This window comes from Pinus tabuliformis, chromosome 8, assembly GCF_031772625.1.
Source record: "Pinus tabuliformis cultivar Carrire ecotype Pingquan chromosome 8, CPIR1, whole genome shotgun sequence".
Classification (NCBI taxonomy): Eukaryota; Viridiplantae; Streptophyta; class Pinopsida; order Pinales; family Pinaceae; genus Pinus; species Pinus tabuliformis.
In genome coordinates, this window is record NC_142294.1 from 628,164,607 (window position 1) to 628,189,438 (window position 24,832).

General features: G+C 38.8%; 1 pseudogene; it reads right to left on the reverse strand.

Annotated features, from left to right (window-relative positions):
• Positions 1–2,290: 2,290 nt before the first annotated feature.
• On the reverse strand, positions 2,291–4,436 carry LOC149237068 (uncharacterized; annotated as a pseudogene).
• Between the last annotated feature and the right edge of the window lie 20,396 nt (positions 4,437–24,832).

The following is a 24,832-nucleotide window of genomic DNA, read 5'->3' on the forward strand; positions in this document are numbered from 1 at the left end:
ATTTTTCATTTTATTATTTTTTCATTTTATTTATTTTTTCTATTCTTATGAAATAAAAATCAAAAAATCAATATGTATGAAATGAAAATCAACTTGTAACATAAAACAAAACAAAAAACAAATAAATAATAAATAATATAATTTAATTTCCATTAAATAGGTCTATTGTCAATAGTATTAAATGAGATATATTAAGTGTTCAAAAGGATTAAATCTTTTGAAGTAAAAATTTCTTTTAGAGTCCAAAATACTAAGAAACCCTTGTCACCTTAATATATTTGATCCTTTTCTACACTTGATAAATCCAAAATTAAGATGGATCTAAGTTAGTCATAGTATGTTTTAGTAGTATTTTGTAAGTGACTTATAGTAAAGTAGCTATGGTGCATTGTGGTCCCTCTCATTGTAATTAAGAGTGTTTGAATCATTTTTATTATGGTGGAAATGGTTTCAGCGCCTTCCACAACCCTTGGAGGACCTAAAATTATGAAAATTTTGAAACTTAAGAGTGTGTTAATAAGATTTATTGGTCCCGCCACCAACTCCCGCCTCTGGAGTTTTGGTGTTTGGAATCGATTTGCAAGTAGTCACACCCTTGTTCAAATCTTAGAACTTTTGAAACTTAGTGCTTTAATAAGATTTAGTTTTGGTGTTTGGAATCGATTTGCAAGTAAACACACCCGTGTTCAATTGGAATCGATTTGCAAGTAGCCACACCCGTGTTCAAATCTCTTAGAACTTCTGGAACTTCAAAGTGTGTTAATAAGATTTAGTGGTCGTGTCACCAACTCCGGCCTCTGGAGTTTTGGTGACTTTTGAGTGTGTTAATAAGATTTAGTGGTCATATCACCAACTCCAGCCTCTGGAGTTTTGGTGTTTGGAATCGATTTGCAAGTAGTCACACCTGTGTTCAAATCTTATGACGTGTCACTCATACCCCGTAGTGTAGGAGGATACAAATCACACCTGTGTCACTCATACCCTCTAGTGTAGGAGTATACAAGCAATATGAAAACAAGTCTCATCACCAACTCTGCCCTCTATAGTTTTGGTGTTGGGAATCAATTTACAAGTAGTCCCGCCTAATGGTCCTTGAACATTTTCAAAAGCAAAAAACAAATCCAAAAATGCAATGTCTAATTATGAAACTTTGAGTTTGTTTCAAAAGCAAAATCAAATCAAAAATACAATGTCTTTATGGAACAACCATCACCAAATCCACCCTCTCGAATTTTAGTAGTTCAAATAAATTTATAAGTAATACCACCCCACCCCAGGGTCCTTTAACATTGATTTTGTTTCAAAAACAAAAATAAATCCAAAAGTGAAGTGTCTAATTATGAAACTTTTATTTTATTTCAAAAACCAAAAAAACAAATCCAAAAAGAACAACCATCAACACAGCTCCACTCTCTCCACTCTCTGGAATTTTGGTGTTTAAAATAATTTTAAAAGTAATACCACCCATAATCCTTTCACATTGATTTTGTTTCAAAAGCAAATCGGAAAGTCCAGTGTCTACTTATTAATTATTTCCGGAACAACTCTTGCACCCTGAAAGGCAGTTGGCACGTACAGGTTGAGGATAAGATCATTTCCACATGATGTCACCGCCGAATCCCGATACTATTTCGTATGGCCATGAAGTGTTTGCAGGTCTGTACAGTGAAGGAGCGAAGAAGAGATTAGGTTGAAAGTGCAGCTTTTGGTCGACTTAAGGACAAGTGGACGGGCAGCTGAAGCGCAGGTAGAGAGAAGGATGTGAATTGATCAATGGAAGTACACGTGAAAAACACGAATGGAGGGCAAGTTGGAGCACGCGCTGAGAAAAATAATTCAGAGAAGTATATGAATTGATCATAGGAAGATGGCATATGTAATTAAAGATGAATGGAAGATGCCATATTGGTAAGGCTTCTTTGCCCTAAATAACGTTGCCGGGTATAAAACATAAGCCCATATTTCTTAGGTGATAGGCCCATTAATGGCTCGCGGAATGGATGGTAGGGCTCGTGGAATTACGAGGGTTAGTTTATGCAACTGCGGGTGTGGTAACTGTTTGGCGGCCCACATATGGTTTACGAAATATCTTTCATATTATCAAAAAACCCAAATGACAATCTCGATTGCGACTAAATCACCAAGGATTATAATATTGTCAGTTACTACAATGCACACTATTTGCAACGTTTCAAGGAAAATTCAACATGGAAAAACCTACAGATCAATAAACCCTGGAATTTGCTTAACCTTTCTTTTACATTTCTAAGGTAGACCATGAGTTCTACTTCTACATACTACATGATTACTTGGAACGTGAATCAGGACTTCCATTCCCATATGGGACAAGGTTCCCATTTCCTGGTGGTGTTCGGCTTCGAGATCTCGATTTGCTTAGTGAAGCTGCTGGTGACCGCTGCCCCTGGGGAAATCTCCTGATTTGTGTTTATCACTAGAAGCAGTGCGACGATTGTCCGCAGGCAAGCTCTCGGATGATCTTGACGTAGAAGAGCTTCTGCTCCTTGAGGGGGACCGGCCCCTCCTTCCTCTACTACTTTCGTATGAATCTCGTGAACCAAGACGAGAGCGCAACTGATCACTTACACGAGGGCGCTCATCTGCAGGACTACGACTGCGGCTGAGACTTCGACTTCTTCTCATGCTTCGACTCCTGCTCCTCCTGTACCTTGGAGAAGTCCTGCCTCTTGGTGAGTTTCTGTAATGCCTTGGTGGAGAGCGCTCAGAGTAACTCCTATAACTTGAATATCTGCCCCTTTCAGGAAAACTCCTTTCACTGACGCGACGAGACCTTGGGGGAAAGCGGTCTGGAGAAGGAGTACGATAACGACGAGCATAAGAGTAACGCTGGCTGAACCCACGACCTCTTCGCACACGTTTAGGTGTGCCCTCTGGACTACGACTTCTTGCTGTAGTCTGACTTTGATTAGGAGGGGGGAGTGTACTCTTATCAACAACAGGGCTACGACTTTTCAGGGGACTTTGGGCTAGGTGGGCTATGTTTGGGCCAGGTTTTGCTATAGTCTGACTTTGAATAGGAGGGGGGAGTGTACTCTTATCAACAACAGGACTAGGACTTCTTGACAACTTTCTGCTTGGAGTGGGGAGTGTACTCGTATCAACAACAGGACTACGACTTCTTGACAACCTTCTGCTTGGAGGACTGCGACTTTTCAGGGGACTCTGGGATAGGTTTTGCCGTGAATGTCTACTCAAACTCCTTCGTGGACTCCCGCTTAAAGGCCTACGAGTGATCACACTTGGGCTTCTTAAATGCCTGCGAGCTATCACACTTGGGCTCCTACTCGAACTCATTCGAGGACTTCTACTCAATACCCTTCTGGGGCTTCTACTCAGGCTCCTGCTCAAGACCCTCCGAGGACTCTCACTCTGGCTCCTGCTCAAGTCCCTCCATCGCTTTGTATGTCTATGCTTGCTTTTTCTAGATGATTTCTTCTTTCTTCTCACCCTGTCATCTTTACTTGAAGTGCTACTATCATCTGATGAAGAGTACGAATCAGACTCACTGTCAGAGGTGTCTGAATCTGAATCCGTGTCCGAATCAGAAGAATAATGGCGACGCCTCCTCTTTCTTCGGTCATTGCGCACCCTCCTATGCTTTTTCCTTTTACGCATTTTCCGACTATCATCATCACTTGACACTGCTTCTTTTGTGGCCTTCAGTTTCTTTCCTCTCTTTTTATCTTCATCAATAGAAACTATACCATTATCTTTGCCAGGAGAGACTTCACCACAATCGGAAATCTTAACTGGAACAACAGGTCTGTCTCGATCTGCAGTAGGTAACCGCTCAATTTTCTTCATAACATCCATTCCTTCCACAACTCTTCCAAAGACAACATGCTTGCCATCAAGATGAGGTGCAGCTGCGAAAGTAATAAAAAACTGAGAACCATTGGTGTGCGGACCAGCATTGGCCATAGATAGAATACCGGGGCCATCATGACGTAAGTGAAAATTTTCATCCGCAAATTTTCCACCATATATACTTTCTCCTCCAGTACCATCCTTCTTTGAAAAGTCGCCTCCTTGAGCCACAAATCCTTTAATTATTCGATGAAAAGTGGATCCTTTGTAATGCAGAGGCTTTTTTGTTGTTCTACCAATACCTTTCTCTCCTGTACAGAGTGCTCTAAAATTTTCTGCAGTTTTAGGCACAATATCTGCAAAAAGCTCCAATATAATGGTTCCTGCTCGCTCACCATCGACTAAAATATCCATAAAAACCCTGGGATTTCTTTCTGGTTTCATTTTTTCCGTCTTCATGGATGCTTTCGCAAGGACTGTCGAACTCCAGGAAGTTGAGAATAATATCAGAATCTGAAAAGAAACAGAAACATAGGGTTTCAAGCAGTGATCATGTCTAAACCCTCGCTGTTACTCGTACCCGCATGGATCGTTTGTCTTCTTTCGAAATATGGTTTAGGAAATAGGTATATCTCTTTACAACATATAAATATATAACCATTTTACAATGGGGTGTTCGTCATTGAAATTGTGTTCTTTTCTTTAAGTCGGTCAAAATAGTAAAAAGAAAATTCAAAAACAAAAAATTATATAAAATATTTAAATAATGTGTGTTTGTAAAAAAATCTTCATGATTTTTCTGAGCTCATGTTAGATCCTATTTAAGATTGATCCACCCTAGTATATGTAAAGGGATGGATGTTTGGAGGGGCCGTAGAGGGCCCACTTCATGCCAAGTGTTTTGTTTGATTAACATATATGGGTTATATATTGAATGTTATGTAAGGTTTTAATGTGGACACCATGGTGAAAGTGGAAGACACGTATGCATATATATATATATAAAGCTTGAGTGGGTCTAATGGTTAAGAGCAGGGCTGGTATTTTAAGTTTTAGCACATATTTTACGGTTGGTGAAAATTTTTGCATGTCAAATCTGACATCTAAAATATATTGAGGTCCCGTCATTCTGACATTTAATTAAAAATCCAAACCGTAAAAATCTATTGTACCGGAATTTACTAATCCCCAAAATTATTTATTATAACTAAGGTTGAGTTTACAAAAATCTAATCATGGGTGATCCAATCGGATTTCTCTATACCTACGGAGTACGGACTACAAGGCTATGACAGGGCTATGGCTAGCCTGCTATATTCTTTCAAGATCTGGTTGTTGAGAATTAATGGAACATTATGGGAATTGGGCAATGGAGACTACATGGCTATGGCCGCACAAAAAGCTAGCTGCTATACTCTTTCAAGCTCTTGTTGTCGATGACATAATTTAATGACCTATTTACTAGCATTGGATTTCACTCTCTTGCAAAACAACTTTAGAATTTACCAGGGTCTAGTTACCACTTTCGCCTTTAGAATTTACAAGGGTCCAGTTACCACTTTCCCCTTTAGAATTTATCAGGGTCTAGTCACCACTTTCGCATTTAGAATTTACCAGGTCAGTTACCACTTTCGCCTTTGGCATCTAACCATATGTGGTTTGATGAATTATGTGTTTTATGGTCTTACATTTTCCTGTGTGATTGCTCTTGCTTGCTAATTGAGAAAAGCAATAACATCCCTGTTGAATTTGTTTTTACCCTACTACAGTGTTGAGTGTTGAATTTGTTAGTCTCTGAATATGGCATGCTCAAAAACTGCTAGACTGGTGGTATCAGCCTATGAGGTATGTACCGTTAGTTTATTGTAAAATCTGAAAAATACTTACAAGTTATGTAAAATTTAATATGGTATACAACCTTGGGGAAATTTTGAAGTAAATTAAGGTGTGGTTCTTTTGATTTTGTTTTTATCCTACTGCAGTGTTGAATTTGTTAGCCTCTGAATATGGATGCTTTCTCGTTCAAAACTGTTAGACTGGTGGTATCAGCCTATAAGGTATTGTACTCTTTATTTACTTATGTCATTAGTTCACGACTACACCAAGGGCACTTTTGAGACATTTTTTGAGACAAAAAAAATCTTTTGTTTCAAAAAATCATTTTTTTATTTTAGTTATTTTATATTAAAAATTAATATCAATTGATTTGTCTTAAATATAAACTTTAAGACAAAAATAGATTGAAACAAAAATATTTTAAGACAAAACGTTATATTTAAGACAAAAATAGTTTAAGACAAAATTATTTTGAGACAAAAGTAGTTTGAGACAAAAATATTTTAAGACAAAACTTTATATTTAAGACAAAAATAATTTAAGACGAAAATATTTTGAGACAAAACTTTATATTTAAGAAAAAAATAGTTTGAGACAAAAATTTAAAGACAAAACTTTATATTTAAGACAAAAATAGTTTAAGACAAAATTATTTTAAGACAAAAACAATTTAAGACAAAATTATTTTAAGACAAAACTTTATATTTAAAACAAAAGCATTTTGAGACAAAAATATTTTAAGACAAAACTTTATATTTAATACAATGACCACTTTTATATTTAATATTTATAAGAACTACTGTTGGTTTGAAAAAGTATTAAGAATGAATATATAGAGATGAGAATGTGAATATTAAAAAAACTATTAAGAATGAATATATGGAGATGAGAATGTGAATATTAAAATACACTAGAAATAAAGAAAAAAATGATTTAAAAGAAGAAATATGAAGAAAAAATCATTAGGCGTATATTAGTAGGTAACATATTTGTAATGATAATGAAGCTTGAAAAGAAAGAGGTATTCCTGTTGCTTAAGAGATGCATTTCTAACATTTAAGGCCATAAAGAAAAGTGTAATGATCATGATGTTAAGGGAGTAATTTAAGCTTTTGAAATTTTGTTTATGTAACCTTTGAAGTTAGCCATGGGGCCTCTTCCTAGTAGTGTTGGAGGATTGGATGTAAGAGGCAAGCAACTTGGTGTATGTTAATCTCTAAGAAGGTAGTTAAGTATACTTGTTACTCATAAGTTATGAGTGTCTCGAGAGAGCTAAGTGAATCTTTGAAGAAATAAAATAATATCTCTGATATCACAATAAGGTGGAGCATTTGAATACAAAAATACCAACATTTAGATATGGCATATGCATTTTTCTCCAGGAAGGTGGTGATATATCTCAATGTAAGTTAGGTAGGATCAAACTCTAAGAATAAGAATTATATAAAATCCCCTTCCCAATCATGAATCATGAAGCTCATCTCATGGAACATCAGAGGGCTCAACAGCCCGGGGAAGGGATGATTAATAAGGAACATGCTACAACAGGAAAAGCCTCAAATTCTCTTCTTGCAAGAGACCAAGTGTAATTCCACAACGTTGGATCAGATCCTTGCCAAAGGATGGCTAGGAAGCAAAGAAGTGGTGGTGGAAGCCATGGGAGCCTTAGGAGGGCTAGCCATCGTTTGGGATGATAGAGCTATAACACTTACCAACATACATGCCAGTAAGCACTTTATTCAGGCCAAGTTTCATTTAACAGGGACAAATGTTCATGGACACTTAACTAATGTCTACTTCCCCCAGGAGGCAACAAACAAAGTAGACACATTGAACACCCTAACTCAGATCAACTCAGAAAGATCCCACCCACTTTGGATCACAGGAGGGGACTTCAACATGATTACAAGATTGGAGGAAAAAAGAGGAGGACGGATCAAGCTGGACTGTGAAAGCACACACTTGAAAAACTACATTCATAACAACAGGCTTATAGATATGGAATTCAATAATGGCGTTTATACTTGGAACAACAAGCGTGCAGATGCCCAGCAAATTGCATCTCGGTTAGACAGATTCCTGATCTCTGACAACGCAATACATCTTGGTGGGGATCTCTTGGCCTCTATATTGCCACTCTCTGGCTTGGACCATTGGCCTATTAGGCTTCATTGGAAAAGACCGGGAGACAATGTTCTCAAGCCCTTTCGCTTTGAAGCCTTTTGGCTGAATCACCCCGATTTTCATAACCTGATAACAGAGACATGGAGAAATTTCACACCACCAGAAGGCGAAAAAATGTACAAGCTCCAACAAAAGCTAAAACATATCAAGGAAAAAATAAAACAGTGGAATTGCTTTACCTTCGGAAATATCTTTCAGGCGCAAAACACTCTTGAATAAGAAATGCAAAAATTACAGCAAAGAATCATAGCTGAAGGAAAATCAGAAACCATAGCAGAACAAGAACATCAACTACAAATGCAGATCTCAGAAAGAGCAAGACAGGCAGAGATTCTTTGGAGACAAAAATCGAGGATCCGATGGCTTAAAGAGGGCGAACGCAATACAAAGTTCTTCCACCATACCACTATCCAACGGAGAATGCACAATAGCATTACTCTCCTCCAAAATCGACAAGGGGAACATCTAGAGAAGCATGAAGATATAGAACAGGAACTCCTCACCCACTTTCGGAGGGTGCATCAAGAAACGGAGACTGATCGACTGCCAGCTATAGAGAAGATCATCAAGATTATTCCTAAGATCGTAACTGAGGAACACAATCAAATACTCCTTAGGCCTATTTCTTTACAGGAAGTGGAGACAACTATGCAACAGCTCAAAGTTGGGAAAGCACCCGGACCAGACGGCTTCACTTCAGACTTCTTTCACAACTTCTGGGATCTAATCAAGGAGGAAGTCTGGCAAGTAGTCGAGGAGTCCAGAGTTAATAGATGGATGCTTCCATCCTTGAATGCCACCTTCATCGCCCTCATTCCTAAGGAGGAGAACAACCAGACTTCGGACAAATTCCGACCTATTGCACTATGCAATGTATTGTATAAAATTGTCTCCAAAGTGATCGCCACACGCCTCAAGCCCATACTTCCTCTTCTTATATCACCGGAGCAATCAAGTTACGTGGAAGGAAGGCAGATCACCGATGGCATAATTCTCACTCATGAAATCATTCACTCCCAAACGCAAACCAAAAAGGCAGGTATGCTCCTAAAATCAACCTCTCAAAAGCTTTCGATACTTTAAGCTGGAAATATATTCAAAAAATACTGTTAGCCTTTGGCTTTACCCCCCCTTGGTAAGATGGATTATGAGTCGCGTCACTTCTACCTTTTTCTCAATTCTTGTCAACGGGACCCCCTACACCCCCTTCCACCCGTCCAGAGGTATCCGACAAGGGGACCCTCTCTCACCCTTTCTATTTGTTATTATGGAAGAAGGTCTTGGACGTTACATCAAAGATGCCCTTCAAAACCGGCAATTACGTGGCCTTTCTTTCCAGAATACCCCTGCTTTCACCCACCAACAATTTGTGGATGACAATATGTTATTTGGTCATCCTTCGGTCCAGGAAGCCCGTAAGCTGAAATCAATTTTATCTGACTTTTCGGATGCCTCTGGCGCCTGCATTAACAAATCAAAATTGCAAGTCTTCTTCTTTCACACACCTCCCATCACTCAAGCCTCCATAGCCAGAATTTTGGGCTTCTCAATTACATCTTTGCCCTCCAAATACCTGCGAGCTCCAATGATAGCCTCTGCCATAAAGCACTCATCCTAGAAAATTCTCCTAGAAAAATTGGAAGCCCGTATCTCTTCATGGACCTTCAGAGCTCTCAATATGGCAAGTCGCCTAGTTCTAATCAAGGCAGTGCTACAATCTATGCCGCTCTACCTCTTCACGGTCCTGGCAGCACCCAAATGGGTTCTTAAAGCAATCAAAAATCTTCAACGGGATTTTTTATGGGGGAATATGAAACAAAAAAGAAAATGGGCTCTAGTAAAGTGGGAAACAGTTTGTCACCTAAAATCCTCTAGAGGCACTGGATTACGGGATCCTCAGCACAACAACGAGGTCATGGGAGTGCGCATCTAGTGGAGATGGTTCTCGAACCCATATACTCCTTGGGCTATCCTCTGGACAGCTAAGTATGCTCATAATAGACCAATGGTTGATTTAATTTGGCTCAAAGAAGTTGGCACAGGCTCTCTAATTTGGAATGTTGCCAAACAACATAAAGATCTAATCCAACAACACAGTTTTTGGGAAATCAGAAATGGGGATAATGCGAGGTTTTGGGAGGACTATTGGCAGCAAAGACCAAAATTGAAGGACCTACTCACGCCCCACCAGCTTCAGGATTGGGTAGAGCAACCGACAATCAAAGTAAATCAACTTTGGGAGGAAGTTCACAACCAAGGTTATAGGCAATGGTTATGCTCGAACCTTATTCTTGGGCAAGCCACGCAATCCATCAAAGATAGCCTGGATACGGAACTCTCAAACAGGAAAATTCGCCAATCAGATAAGAAAGACATCATCAGATGGGATTATGAAACGAGAGGTACCGTCACTTCCCAGGAAGCATATCATATAATACTAAGGGACCATACTGTCAAGGATAGCCTCTGGCACAAAGTTTGGGAACCACCAATTTGGCCAAAAATCTCCACCTTTCTCTAGTTGTTGTGCCAAAATAGAATCCTTACTTGGGATAATCTAAGGAAATGGAGTTTTCACGGACCTTCCATCTGCCCAAATTGTAAACAGGCAGAAGAAACTAAGGAACATCTCCTAAACTCATGTTTGTTAGCAACCCAACTTTGGGAGAAGGTTAGCTTCAGATGTCAAAGAGATGGATGAAATAAGGAGAATTCAGCCAGCACTATTCGTTCTTGGGCACCTCACCCTTATAAAAGCAAAATCTTAAATGCCTTATGGAAGCTAATACCAGGTTTCCTCATGTGGACAATCTAGAAAGAGAGAAATAGCCGCATCTTCAAAGACCATTCCTCTCCCATAGAAGTTCTATGGATCAATATATGTCAAAACATACGAGAAACCTTGACGCTTCAAACGTGGCTTGATGATGATTTCCCATCCACACCACAGGAACAAAATATATGGCTGAATTGGAACATTCAATGGAACCATGAGCAGGTACACCTAAGGAAAATCCCTCCCTCTAGAGATACACCTAACAAATGGACTCCACCCCCACCACACATGGTACTGCTCAACTTTGATGGAGCATAAAAGGGACAAGGTAAAGCAGGATTTGGGGGAATATTTAGAAATCAAGGGCAATGTTCTCCAAACATTCATGGGGTCAATAGGTTTGGATACAAATAACTTAGCCGAATTAAGGAATTTGGCAAGGACTTCTCCTAGCTCAGAACAATAGATTCTTCCCACTCATAATTGAAGGGGACTCTCAAATCTTAATTAACATGATCAACCAGATCTTACAGGGAACTCTAGCACATAAAGTGGGTAGCAGTTGGAGATTGGCGTAAAGGCTGGAACAGATTGAACAGTGGCTACTCATTCATAGAGCAGTTACCATCAGACACACTCGTCGGAATGGTAACAAAGTAGTAGACCTCCTAGCAAACATTGGTGTTGAGAGTGGTAAGACTCTTCATGTAGGAGCTCTTAGCACTATAACCAATACTCATCAATTGTAGGATTTCAATGATGTAGTGCAAAAGGAAAGCGAAAATGCAGAGGAAACGCACCCGGATGCGGGTGTCAACAACGGCATTTAAATGACAAGATGGATCGTCGGTGGGTTGGGAAGCCATCCGGCTAAGTGCTTCGTCCTAAGAAATCACCGCAGATGGATTAAAAACACCTTGCAGGTGACATTTATTGACTCCGAAAGATGTGACGAGCTCACCTCCTTCAACACGATGGCCCCTGCAAACCATTTTGTTACTCCTCCCCTTCTCCATGGCATTTGTCCTCCACAAGCGGCTGAACCGTGTTTCAGAACTGCAACAGGCAGTCGCTGCCTAATTCTCCCTTGTCAAGATTTTGGTAATGGTTTTCATTTTTCACATTCCTATCATTGTCTTCTTGATTGTGGTTCGCCCAACCCTATTACCGCTCATCGTCACCTTCATTCCAATTCTTCTGCTATCAATTCAGCCATGGCTCGCCTCAGGCACCGCATGCGCAGTAGGCATGGAGGTTTTAACCGCTCGCGAGCTTCTACCAGTTCCACCTCTAACTCCCCGGACTCAACTACTGAATTTCCCAACTTGCTTATTAACCCCACTCATAGCTACTCGAATACCAAAATTGGGAGAGGTTGGAGGGACAATGTTTTCCACACTGTGGATCTCCCACTCCCTCCTCTTTCTGGCCCTCACAGCACACAATTTCGTTTCTGCAGTTCACTAAACATGCATACAATCACTGCTACCATCATAATTTCTTTCAAGGAAGAGTCTGCGACGCAAGCTACTCTGTCCAGTTTTGGGAACAAGCAAAACAAGGAAGAGACAGGTAGTCATGGGATCAGCAACAAGCAACAAGGTGAAAGCAGTAAGGCTCTGCATGACAAAGATAAAGCTGGGGACGCTGGTAAGCGACAGATGGATGCTGAAGGCACTATAGATTCTCCAACTGTTCAAGGTCGCGACGCATCTGAAGAGGATGATGATTGGTATCAGTTTGCCTACCGAATTGAGGAAGAGCCAGCTTTGGAGGAACCACTAGCCTAACACGTGGCCTCATGCAAAGGTCTCCAGCTCCCAGGTGGATTCGTCTCACTTTTTGTGGTTTTTGGTCTCTCGCAAATGTGTCCGACTTCCAAGTGGATATGTTTCTATGATTCGTGGTTTTGTGGTCTGGATGTTTTCTGTCTTCACGCCAAGTGTCTTGAATTCTCTGGTTGACTCTCTGCTAGGTGGAAATAGCATACTGTTACTTGGTTATGTCCCTGTCTTTTTGGTTCAGGATTTCATTCCTCTTTGTTCATTTTGGAAAACCAAGGTCTACTTTGAAATAGTTATTCTGGTTCAATGGTTGGTTTCCCTCATAACAGGGGCAGTCTTCAAAGCTTCTTGGACTGGTTTCCCCTCTGTTGGGGCAGTCTAATACCAACAGTTGCATTTTGTGATGATGACTGATGCTTAATGTTGAGCCTCAAACCTGCACCTTCCTATACACCCTCTCAGCCTTCTTTTTCCACTTACTTCATCCACCCAGCTATTAAATCATTGCATTATAGTCTAAAAAGAACTTTTTACATGGTTTTCTGACTATGCTTATGACTGTTGTTTGGTTTAGTTTTTGTTCATGCAGCTACAGAAACTTGTCAGTTTCCGCAGCCAGCACAGGTTTCCGCAGCCAGCACAGGATTCCGCAGCTATTTTGTTAAAAGCTATGCTACAGGTGTCCTATGAAGAAACTAGCCACATGGGCAAGCTACAGGTGACGGGTACATGGAACGTGTCCCTTCAAATCAGCCAAATCATCCATGGAAGGTCACGGTCAACAAGGGTCAAAGGCAAAGCCAACCAAGGAATTCAGCGGTGGCACGTCTCTGTTTTGAGCATGTGAACGTTTACGTGGCACAGTCCTCAGCCCACGAAGACACCAGCACACCTGGAGATCATCCCCGTAACCTGAATCCAACAGCTACCACTCCGAAGATTTAATATACACGATGACAGTTACACTAAATCTCGGCTGAGGAGATCTACGTGTCTTTGGCAACACAGTCAATAGCGTAGGATTCAGTTAGTTAGTTTCAGCACTTTTTCATTATAAATAACGCGTTGATGAACGCTGTGTAGGAGCTTTTTGATATGTAATTTCTGAACTGTTGTTGTTATTACCCCACTGTACTTTTCTTTATATATGTTGTTGCTTTAATACATGAGAAGACTACTTTGCTGAGCTCGTTCTTGTGACTGTTCATTGACTGGCTGAGGTGGCAGAGGGCCCCTGCGCACTAAAGCCCTGTATAGTTGTTATTTGATTTCCTTACGTTTCTGTTTTCATAATCATTAGTCTGTACATAACACGCTGTTTTGATGCTTCTTAATTCACTGCTATTTATATTTTCACTTCTGCTTTCTTGTAGCTGTCAGCTGATCAATGTTTTTCTGCAGGTTTTCTTAGGCAGCCCGGGCAAATTTTCATCTTTTTGATAACTATTGGCATATGAGATCATCTTGTCCTTCCTGCTAACTTTCATTTTCTGAAGTTTAATTCCAGCATTGTCCTTTTCAAGTTGTGATTTGCTTTTCTGTTATTTAGACATCATACTACTCATCAGTTTATGGTTTCTTTCTATAGTCAAGTGACTCTATTAGTAAGAAATCAGAATATTACTTATTGTAGTGTGATTTAGTTATCATATTGCTTAAACTTATTCATGATTGCTTCCCACAAGGTAGATTGAGCTGAAGGGTAAAGGATCAGAAGAGTTAAAGTAGTGTGATTAGTTTCCTTTCTGCAATTTAATTTCTTGCAATTTAGTTATCATATTGCTTAAACTTATTCATGATTGCTTCCCACAAGGTCGATTGAGCTGAAGGGTAAAGGATCAGAAGAGTTAAAGTAGTGTGATTAGTTTCCTTTCTGCAATTTAATTTCTTGCAATTTAGTTATCGTATTGCTTAAACTTATTCATGATTGCTTCCCACAAGGTAGATTGAGCTGAAGGGTAAAGGATCAGAAGAGTTGAAGTAGTGTGACTAGTTTCTTTTCTGCAATTTAATTTCTTGCCATTTAGATATCATATTGCTTGACTTGTTCATGATTGCTTCCCACAAGGTAGATTGAGCTGAAGGGTAAAGGATCAGAAAAGTTATAGTGTGAATTAGTTGCTTTACTTTGAGTTGCTCTAAGTTCAGTTTTTACTTTCTTTTCATTCAACAACAAGGATACTGGGCCATTGTCATTAGTTCACTGTTTTTCTTAAGAATTGATTTCATTACAGTTGTTTTAAAGCTTTCTTTTTGAGCACTTTTAAGTTTTGAAAAATCACTGTAGAAATCACCATCACCATCCATCCATATTTCATACTTAACTTTCATTTTCGCCATCACACATTAGGGAAAGATAAATCCATAAACAACCAAAAAGAACTCAAAAATGACAAAAGACTAAGGAAATGGTTATCTAGTACATATAGTACACTTCACTTCGTCAGTTTACGAACCCCGGATTGACATTTTAAATAGCAATTTAGAACACACTAAATTGACCAAACATTTTGGCACCGTTGCCGGGGAAGTGAAATTAGGTAGCCAATTTCTTAAAAAAAAAAACAAAAAAATTTCAACGAAGGGAAATTGAAAACCTCTCAAAGTATGCTCTCCTCTTGCACTTAGTGTGATCTGGAGGATCAGAAAAGAGAAAGTTATCAGTTTAATAGTTTCTTGAGTATGCTCTATTATTGCACCTAGAGTGACCTGGAAGATCAGAAAGAGAATTATTAGCCTGACTTGAAGAAAAATAAAAAAAAATGGCATGCATAGAGCAAGAGATTCTAGGGGAAGATTTTTAGCTAGAGCCAAGAGTTCGATTTTTACAACTCCATCTACTTCAAGGAATAGACAAGAGACACCTCCATCATCTCCAACCTACACTCCTAGCCCTAGGATTCCTGGAATTCAAGAGGCAGTAGTTGACTCTCAAACACCATCCATCGAATCTGAATTAGGAAGAGATCCTTTCCTTCCTTCTACAGGGAGACAAATTGTAATTGAAGAAGTAGAATCACCTGAGGAAGAAGAGGGAGAAATTCCTCCTCGGTCGCCCTTAGTAGAGGAACCAGAGGACTCTGAAGTCTCCAGGGAAACTACCATGACAGAAGAAGGAGTAAACAGATTTGGTAGAGGTAGAGGAGGAGGAGGAAATAATGGAGGAGGTAGAGGTAACAATGGGGGAAATAGGGATGGAAATAACTCATTTTGATTTCCTATAGTCGATGAGGATTCTCTAGCAACAATGAAAAATATTTCACCATCTGTCCTCCCAAACTTTCATGGGTTAAGAAACGAGGATCCTGAAACATTTCTATTTAAGTTTGAGGTCGCGTGTCGAACCTATGATTATCTGGAAGACTCTCAAAAATTCAAACTGTTCCCTTCAACATTGAAAGGAGCATCTTTGAAATGGTTCATGGGATTACTTACTCAATCCATTAGGACTTGGAATGATATGAAACAAACATTTTTGGATAGGTATCTGGACTATTGTATGCCCACCAATCACAAGGATGAGGTATTCAAAATGGTGCAAAAAGAAGACGAAAACTTGGAGGATTTACTTGAAAGATTTCAATACAATCTTAAAAGAGCAAAAATGAGTAACTTAGATGAGGAAACCTTGAAAGCCCTTTTATTAAAAGCCATTAGAGATGAATGGATAGATATTTTGAACATGATGGGAAAAGGAGACATATCTCAACTTCCACTTCATGATATAGCAGAACTGTGTGTCCATCTCTCAAGGGGGAAATCTAAAACTCAAAAAGGGCCTAGAGATCCTTCTCTCATCAGAGCAAACAAATCTGCAACTGGATCAGTAAGTAGGGCTGAGATTGGCAACATGCTTGATGAATTCAAAACTGATATCTTAGGGAGTCTTAGTGAGCAACTAGACACTCTTAAGATCCACAATAAATAGAAAGTAGAAGCTGAAGCTTTAGCCATCTTTTGCCCAAAATGTAGGAAAAAACATGCTCTCAGGGAATGTCCCTTGGAGGCAAAAGTTGTAGAAACATGTGTGATCTGTTCAGAGAATCACAAGGCCAAGGATTGTCCTTCAATTCCTGGGCTCAAAGCTGTCTTTCAAGAAGATCCAAATACAATTGACTCTCTCTGTTTTGTTGCAAGGAGACCTTGGCAGGGGCAGCAAAATCAAGGGTTTAACAACTCTATGAATTTTCAACCCCCACCAAATCGGAATCCTTGGCAACAAACTTGGTCCCAACCTCAAAATATTTTTCAATCATGGGTACAAGGTATGCAAAATCCTTATGGGAGATTTGCTCAATTTTATCAATATCCTCCATCTTTTCAAAATCAACAAGCTCCACAACTTCCAAATCAAAATCCGCAATTATCATTGCCATTTCCACAACAACAACAACCTTCTCAACAGAATCCAAATTCTCAACTCTTACTCCCATTCCAACAGAAGTCAAATCAACTTCCTTCTCAGCCATTTCCAAACCCCAATAATAAAAACCCTCAAAATGCTTACATGATAGAAGGTCAACAATTTCCTGCCTATATGATTGTTCCTCTCAATGATGTACAACTCAGATCTGGTATAGTTTTAGATAAACCTTCTATAGATGCCCAAAATCAAAGCATTTCTGAGGAAGAATCTCTTGAAGCCAATAAGGGTTCTGAAGCATCTCTTCAAAACCCAAACACTCAGAAAGAAAAAGAAAAAGAACTAACCCCCACAACTCCTATAGTTGAGCAACCTGCATCTTCATCCACACCTCCTTTTCCTGAAAGATTACAAATTGACAAAGGGGTGGAAAAACAAATCTTGTTGCCTGAATATGATTTTCTAGATGAATTGAAGAATGTCTGTATCAAGATTCCCTTGTTACAAGCCATTAAAGAGATTCCTATTCTAGCAAAAACAATAAAGGAGTTGAGTCTTAAAAGACCAGGAGGGAAACCTAGAGATACAAGGAGAATCCACCTGGTAGGGAAAATTGGAGACATCATGATGGGAAAAATTACTATGCAGAAGTATGTAGATCTCGGTAGTCCAATTGTCAAAATACATATCAATGGGGTAGAAATTCCAAATACTTTGATTGATTTAGGGGCTGCTATCAACATTATGAGTAGACAGAGTATGGAACAGCTGAAACTTCCTAACCTTCTCTTTACACCTACTTTACTGCAACTTGCAGATCGATCAATTATTAAACCAGATGGTGTATTAGAAGACATTTCAGTCTCCTTAGACTCTTGGGAATATCCAATAGATTTCATGATTTTAACTCCCAAGAGTAATTTAGGAGGACACCCTCTCATCTTAGGAAGACCTTGGCTAGCCACAGCTGATGCTTTTATCAGTTGTAGGTCTGGGGATATGTATATTTCTGATGGTAATTCGACAAAGAAATTCAATCTGTATCCTCCAGCAAAAGCAATTACAGAAATAGGAGATAATGAGTGGGTTGATGATGAAGATACTATACAACCTGTCTTTACCATTTCTGAAGTTAGTGAAGATAGTCAAATCCTGAACACATTAGAAAATTTTGAAACATCTTCAGAATATGACCACACACAATTTCAGTTAGATTCTGACATTGAGTATCTATCATCTAGACAAATGTCTCTTTTCTCTATGGAAGAGTTTGGTAGTTCCGCCATTGAGATCTTTCCAGGTAAAACATTCAATATCAACAAAAACTTGGAAAGATCACAACAGGAAGAACTAACCAAAATCTTGCAAAAACATTCTACTGCATTTGCATGGGAGTATACGATATGAAAGGTATTGACCCTAAGACTTGCATTCACCACATCTACATTGAGATAAACAGTAGACCAATCAGACAACCTCAAAGAAGGATGAATCCAAACCTTAGGGAGATAGTGAAAGAAGAGCTCCAAAAGTTACTTAATGTGAACTTCATTTATCCAATTTCAGATAGCCGATGGGTTTCTCCTTTGGTTATAGTACCTAAAAAGAATGGTAAATGGAGGGTATGCATTGATTACAGGGAATTGAACAAAGCAACTTTGAAGGATCACTTTCCTTTACCCTTTATCGATCAGGTATTAGATACTTTAGCAGGCAAAAAGTATTTTTAATTTTTGGATGGTTTTAGTGGTTACAATCAGATTCAGGTAGCACCTGAAGATCAGGACAAGACCACTTTTACCTGTCCATGGGGAACTTTTGCTTACCGAGTACTTCCTTTTGGGTTATGTAATGCACCTGCAACATTTCAAAGGGCAGTACTAGGAATCTTTTCCGATCTAATCCATGATTGTGTAGAGGTTTATATGGATGATTTTACAGTTTATGGTAATTCGTTTGAAGAGGCATTAGAGAATTTGGAAAAAGTCCTTATAAGATGTAAAGAAACAGATCTATCATTAAGTCATGAAAAATTCTTTATGATGTTTACTGAAGGGATTGTTTTAGGACATCATATTTCAAGAGATGGGATTAAAGTTGATAGATCAAAAGTTGAGGTCATCTCCAAGTTGCCTATTCCAAATTGTCAAAAAGATGTTAGAAGTTTTATTGGATTTACTGGATACTATAGAAGATTTATTGAAAACTTCACCAAAATAGCATCTCCACACTTCAAATTACTTACAAAAGACTGTGAATTCAAATGGGATCCTGATTGTCAATCTGCATTTGAAACTTTGAAAACAAGAATATCTGAAGCACCCATTTTGAGAGGGCCAAATTGGAAACTTTGTTATGAAACCAGCTCACAAAAAGATAGAAAAGAGAGATCCACGCCTTAGAATTCAGCCTCTTCGAGGGGGCAACCTCCTTTACATTACATAAATGAACAATTCTTGGATGATACAAATGAAAAGACCTCCTTTCTATATATAGGAGTCTAAGGGGTTATAACATAATCAGAGCCGACATAACAATAATAATGTAAGGGCACAATAATAACAATAGTGGACTTCTATGTGGCACAATAGTAACAATATGGGCACTACATGGGTACATCAATATAATAAGTGGGTTATACTAACAACAATAGGGGGTTACACTAGTAGTATAGGGGCCTAACATGCCCCTCTCCTTCAAAAAGCGTTGTCCTCAACGCTTGAGTAGTTCTTGATGCTTCTGTATAAAATTCTTGTCCTCCCATGTGGAATATTCAGCGGGTAAGTTCTTCCACTTGATGAAATACTCTGAAATTGATCGATTTCGTAGCTGTCGGGTTCTTGTTTCTGTGACTGCTCCAGGTTCCAATATGATTTTTCCTTCCTCTTCAATTTCTGACAATATTGCTTGAATTGGGATCTTTTGCAACTTTTGAATAAGTGGCCATACTTCTTCGTCCTTCTTCCATTCATCCCTTGCTTCGTTTATCCAATTTGGTTGGATAATATAAATAGCAAAAAACAATGCTTCCACATCCTCATCCTTGAAGAGTATTCTCATTCGGTAAGGTCGCCATTTTTTAAGTGCATGTAGTATTGCCAACATTTCCTTCTCATAAATAGCTTGCTTGAGATGTAGCAGTAAAAATACCCAATCACCTACATCAAAACATTTTTCACTACGATGTTGATCTACCTGTTGTTTCATTTGATTTTGCACCAAAGTGGCGTTATCCTTTAAAAGTTGGAGAACTTGTTGTTGATGCTCGATGTGATCTTTCTCTGCTTGAACCTTTTTCTTCTTGATATGTCCTTCTATCTTTTGAGGAGTGGTAATTTCTTCCCATCCTTTACAAGATATGGTCGGATTCATTTCTTGATGCTCAATGTGATCTTTCACTTCTTGAACATTTTTCTTCTTGATGTGTCCTTCTATCTTGATAGTTTGAGGAGTGGTAATTTCGTCCATTGAATTACAAGATATGGTTGGATTCATTTCTTCTTTCTCGATGTGATCTTTCACTACTTGCACCTTTTTATTCTTGATATGTCCTTCTATCTTGAGAGTTTGAGGAGTGGTAATTCTTTCCAATGCTTTACAAGATATGATCTGATTCATTTCTTCTTTCTCTAGGGTGGTGTCCTGGCGTATATCCTCTTCTTTTGATGTTTCTTGATCCTTTTCTTCCTCCTCTTCATATTATATGTAAAATAATTTCTTCTCAGCACACCTATGACCTTTAGTGCATTTGCTATCACAATTGTAACAAAGCCCTTTTTCTCTTTTTTCTTCCAATTGTTGTGGTGTAACCCTTGTAGGTTGTGGAAGGCTGGGAGAAACAACACTTCCATCTTTATAGTTGTGAGGGGTATGCTTCCTGGTTTCCATAATTTTTCGTTCCATTATGTCACAAAGCCCTTTTACTCTTTCCAATTGTTGTGGTGTTGCTCTAAAGAAGGTGTTGCTCTTTGTATCCTCATAATGTGCTATCATTTCCTCCGTGAAAATTGACCACGTAACAAGTTTTTTACGAGAACAAAGCCCTTCATACCATAAAAATTGATCTGGTTCTAAATATGAAGATGCAATACATACCTTTTGTAACAGTTGTACACCATGTAGATCAAAATAATGCTCCATTTGAAGTATCCAATTTACCGGATCCTTGCCATCAAACTTCCTCATCTTGCTTTTTCTTGATTTTAGGAGCTCGACCTTGAAACGAATGTAACTCTGTACTTTTCAATCACCTAGTTCTAAATTTGTGACCTGCAGTAGCCCTCTGTGTCCTCTTTCCAATGCCACAAGTCTGACCCAAATTGGATTCTCCAAGGAAGAGTTATGCGAAATCTCCCACAGTGACTTGATTATAGACTAGTTCAGTAGAGCGAACTTGTACGACGTGCCATGAGTCACTGTTTTGACCTTTGGATCTGAAAAACATCCACACGAAACTACAGTCCGTCCTATTTCTGTACCTTCTTACGAAACTTCAATCCGATGCTAAGAAAGAAAGTTATGACGATTTTCCCCAGGTCACCTGTTTTGCGTGTAATTCAGGAGTCTGCAAAAAGACCAACTTCCTCAGATCATATCTTCGCAAATATCGCGCGAAAAGCTCTGAAATTTGGACCCAAGGTTCAGCGCGATTTCTTCTCAAATGGGTTTTTTTTGCGACTTCTGAAACGTCACAGAAAAAAAAAAAAAATTATAGCGAAAATGCCACGATGACCTGTTTGGAGCAGCGAAACCCTAGAATCCAAAGCTCTGATACCAAATGTTATGAAACCAGCTCACAAAAAGATAGAAAAGAGAGATCCACGCCTTAGAATTCAGCCTCTTCGAGGGGGAAACCTCCTTTACATTACATAAATGAACAATTCTTGGATGATACAAATGAAAAGACCTCCTTTCTATATATAGGAGTCTAAGGGGTTATAACATAATCAGAGCCAACATAACAATAATAATGTAAGGGCACAATAATAACAATAGTGGGCTTCTATGTGGCACAATAGCAACAATATGGGCACTACATGGGTACATCAATATAATAAGTGGGTTATACTAACAACAATAGGGGGTTACACTAGTAGTATAGGGGCCTAACAAACTTCCTTTCCATATTTCTACAGATGCTTCAGATACAGCTCTAGGAGCTGTGTTGGGTCAAAAGGATTTAGTTCCTTATGCCATTTACTACACCAGTAAAAATTTGTCTCCCACTTAATTAAACTATACTGTGACTGAGAAAGAGTTCTTAGCTGTTGTTCATGCAATCAACAAGTTTAGACATTATATAACTGGCTATGAAACTTTTGTCCATACTGATCATTCTGCAATTAGATATCTCATGAACAAACCTGTTACTAATGGCAGAGTTACAAGATGGATTTTACTTTTACAAGAATTCAACATTACTGTGTTGGATAGACCAGGGAAACAAAATACAGTAGCTGATTTCTTGTCTAGAATCCAAAATACTAACGAAGATTCTCCTGTAGAGGATAAGTTTCCATATGAATATTTGTTTGTTGTAACTACTAAGACTCCTTGGTATGCAGATATTGCTAACTATTTGGTTACAGGGAAGCTACCTCCACATTTATTTCCTAACGAAAAGAGAAAAATTATTCAGGAGAGTTCAAGTTATTCATGGATTTCTAATGAATTGTTTAAAATAGGGCTAGATTGTGTGATCAGAAGATGTGTTCGGGAAGATGAAATGCCTGACATCCTCAAGGCATGTCATGATGAACCATGCAGTGGACACTTTGCTGACAAGAGGACGGCCTATAAAATCCTTTCTTTAGGATATTATTGACCTTCTCTCTTCAAAGATGCAAAACAATATGTCAGAAGGTGTGACAGCTGCCAGAGTGTTGAGAGGCCGACTCTTTCAAATGAAATGCCATTACAGCCACAGGTACTCATCAAACCCTTTGAAAAATGGGCTTTAGATTTTATTGGACCCATTAATCCACCATCTAGACAAAAGAAATATATATTGGTTTGCACTGATTATGTCACTAAATGGGTAGAAGCCAAAGCATTGCCTTCTGCCACTGAAAATTTAGTTGTTCAATTTCTTTTTGAGGATATTTTTACTCGTTTTGGTGTCCCAAGAGAAATTGTGACAGATCAGGGAAGTCAATTTACATCTAATTTGATGGAGAAGCTGATGGAATAATACAAAATCAAACACAGAAAATCTACTCCTTACCATCCGCAAGAAAATGGCGAAGTAGAATCTACAAACAAAGTTCTTGAGAACATCATCACCAAAACTGTTCATCTACACAGAAGAGATTGGGCAGAAAGTCTTCCTGAAGCCTTATGGGCCTACAGAACTACATGGAGGAATACAACAGGACATTGTCCCTATGAACTTGTTTATGGGAAAGAATTCATGCTCCCCATTGAGTTTCAAGTCAAGACTTTCAAGATGGCAGTTCAGTTGGGGATGAATCTATCAGAAGCCCAAAAGCACAGAATGGAGCAGCTGAATGAGCTAGATGAGATCAGACAAGATGCAATTTTAAGGACTGATCTAGTTCAACATCAAAGAGCTAAGTGGCATGACAGATATATCAAAGAAAGAAAGTTTCAAGAGGGAGATTGGGCTTTACTGTTTGATTCCAAGTTTAAAGACTTCAAAGGAAAATTTCAGACTCATTGGCTTGGGCCATATGAGATTGACAAAGTCTTTAACAATGGAGCGGTAAGAATCAAGACCATTGATGAATTTCAGACTCCTCTTATTGTGAATGGCCACCGATTGAAAATTTATCATAAGCCACTTTCAAAAGAGGAGTTTGTCAAAATGTTCCAAGAGAATTCTGCAATCAGGCTGGTGGAGAAGAATCCTTCTCCCCCACCAGCCTAATCTTTGTTTCTTTCAGTTTTTGAAAAAAAAAAAAAATGTGTATAAGCCTGAAAACCAATCATAGATTGGCGGTCTTATACAGAAAATATAGAGTGAAAATCAGGGACACCTGACACTCTATATTTTCCAAAAAAATATCTCCTCTCCTTCTCTTTTCATCTTCACTTCATCTCACTTACCATTTCACTTCACCTCCATCTCATTCTCATTTCCATTTCACTTCACTCCACTTCACTTTCATTTCACTCCACTCATTCCATTTCACTCCATCAATAAAAGTCCCCTTCAGGACTATTTTCATTCAGTTGGTTTTCCTCTAACTATCTTTGTGCAGTTAAGGGGGTGTTGTCTCAGTTTCCGCAGCTGGAGACCATTTCCGCAGCCAGAAAAAGTTTCCGCAGCCAGAAATGATTTCCGCAGCCGGCATCACTCTGTTTTCAAAATTTACAATCAAATGTTAGTGCCATAATCATAAAATGTAGTTGTAATTGAGCTAAAGACATGGGGCATCTCCAAGAAAACAAAGAAGAGCAATTGGTTAGAAGCCTTGAGCAAGAAATGACAAAATTTACAAAGGTATGATCAAAAATCTTTATCAAATAACAATTCAAGTCATAATTACGCATAGTCATTAAACCATAACAAGTTCTACTATGTGCAATGATTTGATACGATAGCTCCACTACCACTCCTATTCCATGATACCACTCCACACACCTCACATTCATTTCCCTAACGGTCTCATGATTATTCCGAGTTTAAACTCAAGATTGACTGCACTTCCATTTATTACCCGTACTCTTGAGACGTGACCTATTGTGTTACGGCTCTTCTTAGCTGTAATTTCTGCAGACGTCTGTTGAGACGTGTAAAATTTCATACACAGTCATCCGATTCGAATAATTCCACCGTTACTCCACTCGTTTATCAACTCCACTTATACCATACTCCTCGCATGCATCCACATTTTATTTTAAACTTGTTCACTGCTGCTCACCCTCTGTTCCTCCAGTAATTTGGATACTTCCATCCCCTGTTCTCCATTTCTAACTGCAGCCACTACAGTTCGTTCTAAACCCTGACTGCAGTCACTACAGTCATCCTAAACCCTGACTGCAGTCACTACAGTCATCCTAAACCCTGACTGCAGTCACTAC